Source organism: Mytilus californianus, unplaced genomic scaffold (genome assembly GCF_021869535.1).
Source record: "Mytilus californianus isolate M0D057914Y unplaced genomic scaffold, xbMytCali1.0.p SCAF_8, whole genome shotgun sequence".
In the NCBI taxonomy this organism is placed as follows: domain Eukaryota; kingdom Metazoa; phylum Mollusca; class Bivalvia; order Mytilida; family Mytilidae; genus Mytilus; species Mytilus californianus.
The window spans coordinates 1,402,886-1,411,060 of NW_026262734.1; the positions used below are offsets into that span (position 1 = coordinate 1,402,886).

Sequence of the window (8,175 nt, forward strand, 5' to 3'; positions counted from 1 at the left end):
CATGTATAGAAGAATAACATATAAATTATACTTTATTTCAAATTGAAGAAACAAGGCGCTTTTGAAGGGGCAACATAATAAGAAAATAACAATTAAAGTAATACAAAAGAACAATACTGACAGAAAGAATTACTTGATTGAGAAAAATGAAAAAAAAAAGCACATCATGTACAAAATCATTAATTATATCTTGGATTTAATATATAAATTATAGCATCAAACACATTTATAACACCATCTGTCTACTGGTATATAAATATATAATTCATCTAAACATCAGCCGAACAATGTTAGATCTGTAAATTTGCTTTCGCAAATTTATTTTGTTCTTCCCTCGCCGGGATTCAAACTCATACTACTGAGATATTGTGGCACAAAATCGTATTGCACTATATCCAACACGTTAGACCACTCGACCACCTAGGCTTCACATATACATATTACATTAAAAAACAATTCTGATAGCCTCAATTACAGAATTTGTAGTGATGATGAAAGGCCTTGTGAAAAACACTTCATTCATTAAACATGTTAAAAAATACACATTGAACCAATTTTTTTGATGTATTCACAATTCATTTTTATTAAACATCTTTTAATAAACAATACAGAAATGATACATACTGGTATTGGCGAGACTCAGCTCAAAAACTTTTTGTCATCACTTAATGTCCATTGCATAGATGCAAAGACCTTGAAAATTAGAGAAAATGAAGCCGGCAGTGTTCTTGATAATCAGGCCATCATGTCACAACAAAGACACTTGCAAAGGGAAATATTGAATTCCACAACAGGTTTGATAACAATTATGGCTATTTTGTATTTATATACATTTACTTATACTTTACTTTATAAGCCTGATGAGTACTTGATAATATTGGTATAGTCTGAATATGGTCTCGACAAATGCTCAACCAGTCTGGACTCAGTCTCTACAATCTCAACCAAAAAAAAAAAGCAAGAATTTTCAGTTTGTACTTAAATCAGATAGTCACCTTTAATTTTCTTTCTAACTTTTCTAAATCAACTTGGATTTTCATAAAACTATACAGCTATCTTAATTATATATTGATCTTACAAAATGCAGGTAATGTGGCTATTTTGTTGATTGCCATAAAATTTAAGGATTTAATTAATAGGTAAAAAAAAGTCACAATTTTCAGTTTGGTCTAAATGCATAAAGATACCTATAAATTAAATTTTAAAATTTGACAGCAATAAACAAAAGTTGCGAAAACTACCAAATAACCTGGTATTTTGCAAGATCAATATTTAATTGAGATAGCTAAAGATGTTGATGAAAAATCAGAATTATAACTTGAAAAAGTTATGAAAATATTTAAAGGTGACTATCAGAATTTAGTCCAAACTGAAAATTCTAGCTTTTTTTAACCAATTAATTAAGTCCTTAAATTTGATAGCTACACTCTAAACTACCAAACAACCTTGCATTCTATAACATCATCATATAATTCAGATAGCTATATAGTTTAATGAAAATCCAAGTTGATTTAGAAAAGTTTTATAAAAATTTAAATGTGACTATCAGAATTTAGTCCAAACTGAAAATTCTTGCTGTTTTTACCTATTAATGAAATCCTTTAATTTGACAGCAATACACCAAGCTACCAAACAATATGGCATTCTGTAAGATCAATATATAATTGAGATAGCTGCAAAGTTTTATGAAAATCTAAGTTAATTGGAAAAATTTAAAGTTATAATTAAAGGTCACTATATTAATTTATTCAGAACTGAAAATTCTATTTTTTTCTACCTATTAATCAAAGCCTTTAATTTGACAGCAATGAACAAACTACCAAATAACCTGAAATTTTGTAAAATTAATATAAAATTCATTATATAGTTAGATAGGCTCATTCAGACCAGTCTAGACTAAATTTGAAGATCAAGATTGTAGACACAGGTCGAGACAGAGTCTAGACTGGACGAGCATTTTTCGAATCAATTATACAGACTATACCAAGATTGATATTAATTAATCACACTAGTTAAGGACAGTCAAGACCAAAGTGGATTACAGAAGTGGTCTATAATTACTGCTTATTTCTATATATATATATATATTATATGTGCATTTTTTTCCTATTAAATTAGAAGATCAAACAGACAGTAGAAGTGGAATATGCATAAGTACTGATACATGCTGGCAGAAAAAAGGATCTGGCCGATCGTACTACAGCTTATCAGGTAAAAATGACAGTGCTTATTTCATGTCCATTCAGTGTGATCACCTGGTGGGGTGGATCTATAGAAATGCATTTTGCTTGTTAAATATTAGTTACTTTCTTTTTGGAATATACCCCATTATAAAAAAAAAGATGTGGTATGATTGCCAATGAGACAACTCTCCACAAGAGACCAAAATGACACAGAAATTAACAACTATAGGTCACCGTAAGGCCTTCAACAATGAGCAAAGCCCATACCGCATAGTCATACCCATTAGTCCAGGCATTATACCCCAAATATACACAGCAAAAAGTTTTATATATTCTTACTTGAGGAAGACTAAAAAATCATGATTTAAAATTCCTATGGAGATTTGCATTGAAAACGGGAGATAACTCTGCAAAAAAAGGCAGAAATATCAATTAAAATTGATACAAAAATTATAACTTTACTGCTTCTATTCTATAGAATGTATTGATTGTTGATATTTAAGCCTTCTTTAGAGTATAACAAATAACTCTTAAGTTGTTTTCCTATCTTTTATCAAGCTACATTCTAGATTTCGTCATTCATTAGTTGACCATTTATTAAATTTTTCAACAAGTCAAGGTAAAAAATCTCAAATCTAATAAAAATAATACAGCAGATATTCTTCTTTTTGTGGTTTAAAGTTTCTTTAAACAAGGTACTGGTAGATGCTGAACAAATATAATATACAGATATAAACTAAACCAAACTTTCACATTATTTTTTCAAAATGGTCACAAAGCCACAAATTTGCAATTTGTTAAATGAAAAAAACAAAAAAATACCAATAACTCTTCGGTTTTGTACATTTCATGAGCAACAACATTTTAGTATATGGGGTTCTTTGATATGCTCAATATAAACCTGTTCTTTTCAAATCTTGGCTTGAACATTGTGATTTAGATATAAAACTTCAATATGTTGCATTTTGAAGAAGTTTCAACACTGATTGGAAAAACCACAGGCAAAGTTGTAAACCATAAGGTTCGCATATCAAGCTGTAGAATTTGTGAAAGGGCAAAGGGCAGAGGTGTCTTACCACGACAACATAAGTGTAGAAAGAATTGGAGTGGTTCGGCAAAGGTATTTACCATATGAAAGCAATAACAATGGTAATAAACAGCTGCGCCATGAGCACATGATACGCCCATCACTTTTTCAAAGAAAAAGTTCAATTACTTCTCAATGTCATATTTCTAATGTATAAAAATCAAAAGGGAGCTTACATCAATAGATATAAACAATTCACTAAAGTTTCATGAGAATTGCTGAAAGCATTTTTGAGTCATTGTCCAAAACTGGAAAATCACCCCTTTTTTAATGAATAAAACCCCATAACTCGGAAATGTAAAATCTAAAATTTATAAAAAACCAAAGGGATCTCACATCAATATATATAACAATTCATCAAAGTTTTATGCAAATTAGTTAAAGCGTTTTTGAGTTAATGTCCTACATGTTGACAACAGAAGAACAGACAGACAACGATATCTCATGATACGTCCCGTCATCATTGCATTGTGAAAACAAACAACACCTCAATATTTACTTTGAAAATAAGTTGTAATTTTGAATTGGCATATTCAATGTTTAGTTGATGAAAGTGAATGTGAGGACCATTCATTCTTTAGTGTTTGCAAAACATTTCAATTTCAAATAATTGACAGATTATTAGAATTGTTAGATACAACTGTTGAATTAATCAAACCTTGTACGCTTTCATTTTTGAGGAATTTTTACAAAAAATTTTGTCAATGCAAAGTTTAAGGCTTTTGATAATCAAATATGGGGTTGTGGTATCATCTAAATGTTTACTGAATACACATTATTTTAAAAACTGATTCAGGGTATGGAACCAGATATGGAAGTCGAAATGTTAAAGGAATTAGATGAAAAAGGAGTGGATATATTAGAAGTAGTAGGAGATGATGATTCCACAGGTTTTGACTGAGCCAAGCGATTAATAATGCCCAATTCAAAAATGGAAAAAATAAGTGATAGAAATCATATCAAACATAACATTATTTCAAAGATAAATGAACTAAAGCCAAAACACAAAGAGTTAACTGGAATGGTTTGTGACGCAATTGTTAAAAACTTTACATACGTTGTCAACCAGAATGTAGGTAATCCAAGTGGTATTGAGGACGGCCTACATGCATCAATAAAACACATATTTGGCGAACATGATAACTGCAATGAAACTTGGTGTGGATACCTTAAAGACAAGGATTCCTATATCCATTCAAATCTTCCTCGTGGAAAAGACCTATGTTCGTCTGAACACAGATCAGATCTTGAGAAACTGTTTATTCAAAAAAGCTATCTAACTTGGGCTCATCACAGGCAAATGAAAGCTTTAATAACTTAATTGCTCTCAAAGCTCTAAAAACCAAACATTTCTCCACATCAGCATCTTTAAATTACAGAGTCAGCTCAGCCGTACTCCAAAAAAATGAGGGTTATAATTATGTTGCTGAGGTATTATTTGATAAACATCCTATACTTAATTGCAATTAAGACAAATGAACAGAAATTAGCAACTTACATTAAGGCTTTAATAATCACAATGAACATGTAATAAATGCAATCTCACTTCATATATATATATATATATATACTTCTCTATTAAAAAAAATAAACTAAAAAAATATAAAAATAAGAAAATACGGTATGATTGCAAATGAGGGGGGGTAGGAAGGCACTTTTTATTTGACCCAACCATGCATACATTTTAAATTGGATATTTCATATAAATGTTCAGGCAATCTTTCTTAGATAACCACCACCCATCAAATTTTAATAAAAGTGCTGTCCTCCTTCCCATAAATTAATTCTGGAAAAGCCCTTACTTTTACAGCCTTTAAAAATGAGCAAAAAAACCAATACATTATGATATCAACTGTTAAAGATTCCTGGGTAAATATTCTGATTATTCTACATCAGGTCAAGATTAATCTCAATTTTGCCGAATTCTATTCAATGATTGATTATTGCTGCTCAAAATGTAATATTCATACTACAAAATGCCTTCAACTTTCATTACAAAAGCATACAAAATATGATTTTTTTAAGGAATTATTATAAAGATGATAAAGACTTGCATGATTTTAAATGAATTGATTTTTCAGTTAAACACATCTATAGGCCTGTCACCTGGAAATGAGACCCTAAGCAGGGGTAATAAATTAAACAAGAAGAGAGAGGGCAACAAAAACAGATTAAAAAGCAAACAGGGAAAAAAACAACATAAAGTTCTCAAAAAGAAACGCCTACAAAAAACAACAGTGGCTGAAGTCAAAGAAGGGAGAACATACCACAGTTCAATCGGTAATAATTCTTATATTGACAGAAAGTATGATGTGCTTTTTACTTTTGAAGAGGTCAATATACATAATTATTATTATTATAATAGAAACATAGCATCAATATATACTTTAAAATAGAAACAAGGCTTAGGATATATAAAATAACCTTTGATACATTTGATCATTATATCCAAATAGAAGAATGCAACACCATCAGGTCCATGCATATGTAATATTCATGTATATATTTTTATGTCCCCAGGTCAAAAAAGTTTTCAAATTATAAAGTGACTGTGCAATTAATCACCAACTGTGAAAATGCGTGAGATTTCAGCCAGACATTAAAGTTATATAATTAACATGAAGATGTAATCATGAAATTTACCAGACTTCTGAAGTATTGTAATTTTTGGGACAATTTAGTCACAAAATATTAATGAATTTTAGTAGATTTTGATATTTTATAAAGTTGAAATTATTTTCTTTCAAAGACTTGGTATATATTATTTTAATTAGGGTTAGAAGATTTTGCAACAATAGACATAGAAGAAATACCTGCAGTTCCTGAAGCTGAAACCTTTACAACATAGATGATGCACCAATAGTTTGTTTTGATTTAAAGACAAATGGTTTAAGTAAGTTATACATAATTATACTTCAGAAATGAGTTACCTCAATTATAAAAAAATATTTCAGTGGATAATGTTAAAATTGAAAGAACTGGATTTTTTCATGACATCAAAGATATAACAATATCTACAGAAACACATTATCAATGTCTGTATATACTGTGTAAAGCCAAATTTTAAAGTCAATGCATTTTGGCTGCCTTATGAATAAAGTATATTAAGAGGATCATGAATGCTTTTGATGATTATTCTAATGTTCTTTTTTTCTTTTAGTTGAAATAAAACCAAAAACTGAAAATTGCTGAAACAATACATTTAAGGGGCAATAACTCTTTCATTTTTTTTAGCAATTTACACTTTGCATCTACCTTATTTTGGAAGTGAGATAAAATACAAAGATGATAATTTTAGAAAAATATTTACAGACCAGTGGAGCAAAACTTTTTTTTTTTTAGTTATTTCAATGAAGAGAGATATGAAATAAGGAGATGTGGTATAATTGCCAATAAGACCATCAACGAAAGTTCAAATGAGGGGGATAGAAGACTTAGTCCTGTTTATAATTTTTTGACAATTAATTGCTTTTTCGAAATACCTTTTACAGTTTAGATGCACAATAATAAACAAAATGTTTAACTTCAGGTATATATTCTGATATAACCCAGATAGCTGCATGCACCAAAGACAGTTCCTTCAGTCGATATATATTTCCAGACCAACAAATTTCAAGAGAAGCATCAGAAATAACAAAAATCACTATTGTAGGACAAAAAATGTATTACAATGGTAATGCTGTTGTTTATAAGCATAAACATGAAAGAATGACTGATTTTTAACTTATTTGTATTTGTCAAGTTTCACAGATAAACCTGTATTGGTAGGACATAATATAAAACGATTTGACTGCCATGTTTTATTTCATACCTTAAAATCTATGAATATGTACAGTGAACTATGTGCAAGAACTGTTGCATTTTTAGACTCTTTGAATTTGTTTAAACTCGTTTCACCTGGCTTGTCATCTTATAGCCAGTCTTTTCTCGTTGATAAACTATTAGTCAACAGTATGAATCTCATAATGCTGTGTATGACACAAAATTACTTTTTAATTTAGTCACTGAGAAAGGTAATGTTTCTCAATTTATTAGTGAACTTGCTTTTTCACCTAGCTACCCTCAGTTATACCAGATGCAATTGGCCAACTTGAAAACTTTTGAAGAGCTAGTTCAATCAAAATGTCTGTCAAAAGCTATGGCACTAAAGACCAAAAGGTATAACCTAAGGTTTCAACATTTCCAATTAGCAGTACAACGAAATGACATGGCAGGACTCAAAGCCTTAATGACAGAAAAGTCTTCAACTGGGGTAGTTAGAGTGACATCAAACAAAATAATTATACAAAGAGTATATGAGTATCTAATTAGTCACAAGTAAAGGAAAAATATGTTTGTTAAGGTAGTCAGTCAGTGGTAATACTTTAAGAGCATATGATACAGTTACATGGGAGGTCATGAAGTTTTAACGTAAAATATTATTCCTCCTGTATGATAAGAATTAGAAAATTGATCGTTGTTATGCAGAACTTTACCTTAACTAACCTTTTGTTGAAATTCATGATCAGAGATAAACATTAATGTGTACTGTAAATTAGTGTAAATGGTAGTGTGAGCCCTGCTGTAATATTTGTAAATGTATTGTAGACATATCTTCATGATATAAACCAAATAGTTTTGATAGTGATACAACTTTATATGAACCTTGAATTTTTTTAGATATCAATTTTTTTAAGTTTGTGTAATAATTTATTGTTGATTGGAAAACCATTTCTTACTGGAGGAGATGCATTTGAGTTTTTAATGCATACATAATCCAGTGAAGTAATCTATCCAGCTATAACCCAAATTTTGATCATAAAGATAGACTGTATGAACATAGTATGATAAATTTTGACTGTACAGTTTCTTGAAAAAAAGTTCAACTTGAGATAAGAGTTTCAAAATATGTTGAGTTAACAGTTC

The 8,175-nt window shown here is 29.7% G+C and overlaps 1 long non-coding RNA gene across 1 annotated transcript; it reads left to right on the forward strand.

Moving 5' to 3' along the window:
- The first annotated feature begins 502 nt into the window (after positions 1-502).
- LOC127711654 (uncharacterized) lies at positions 503-7,877 on the forward strand. Its single transcript, XR_007986836.1, has 7 exons — positions 503-794; positions 2,119-2,211; positions 3,155-3,303; positions 4,067-4,701; positions 5,352-5,550; positions 6,045-6,163; positions 6,800-7,877. It is a non-coding gene; the product is annotated as an uncharacterized LOC127711654 (long non-coding RNA).
- Positions 7,878-8,175: the final 298 nt, after the last annotated feature.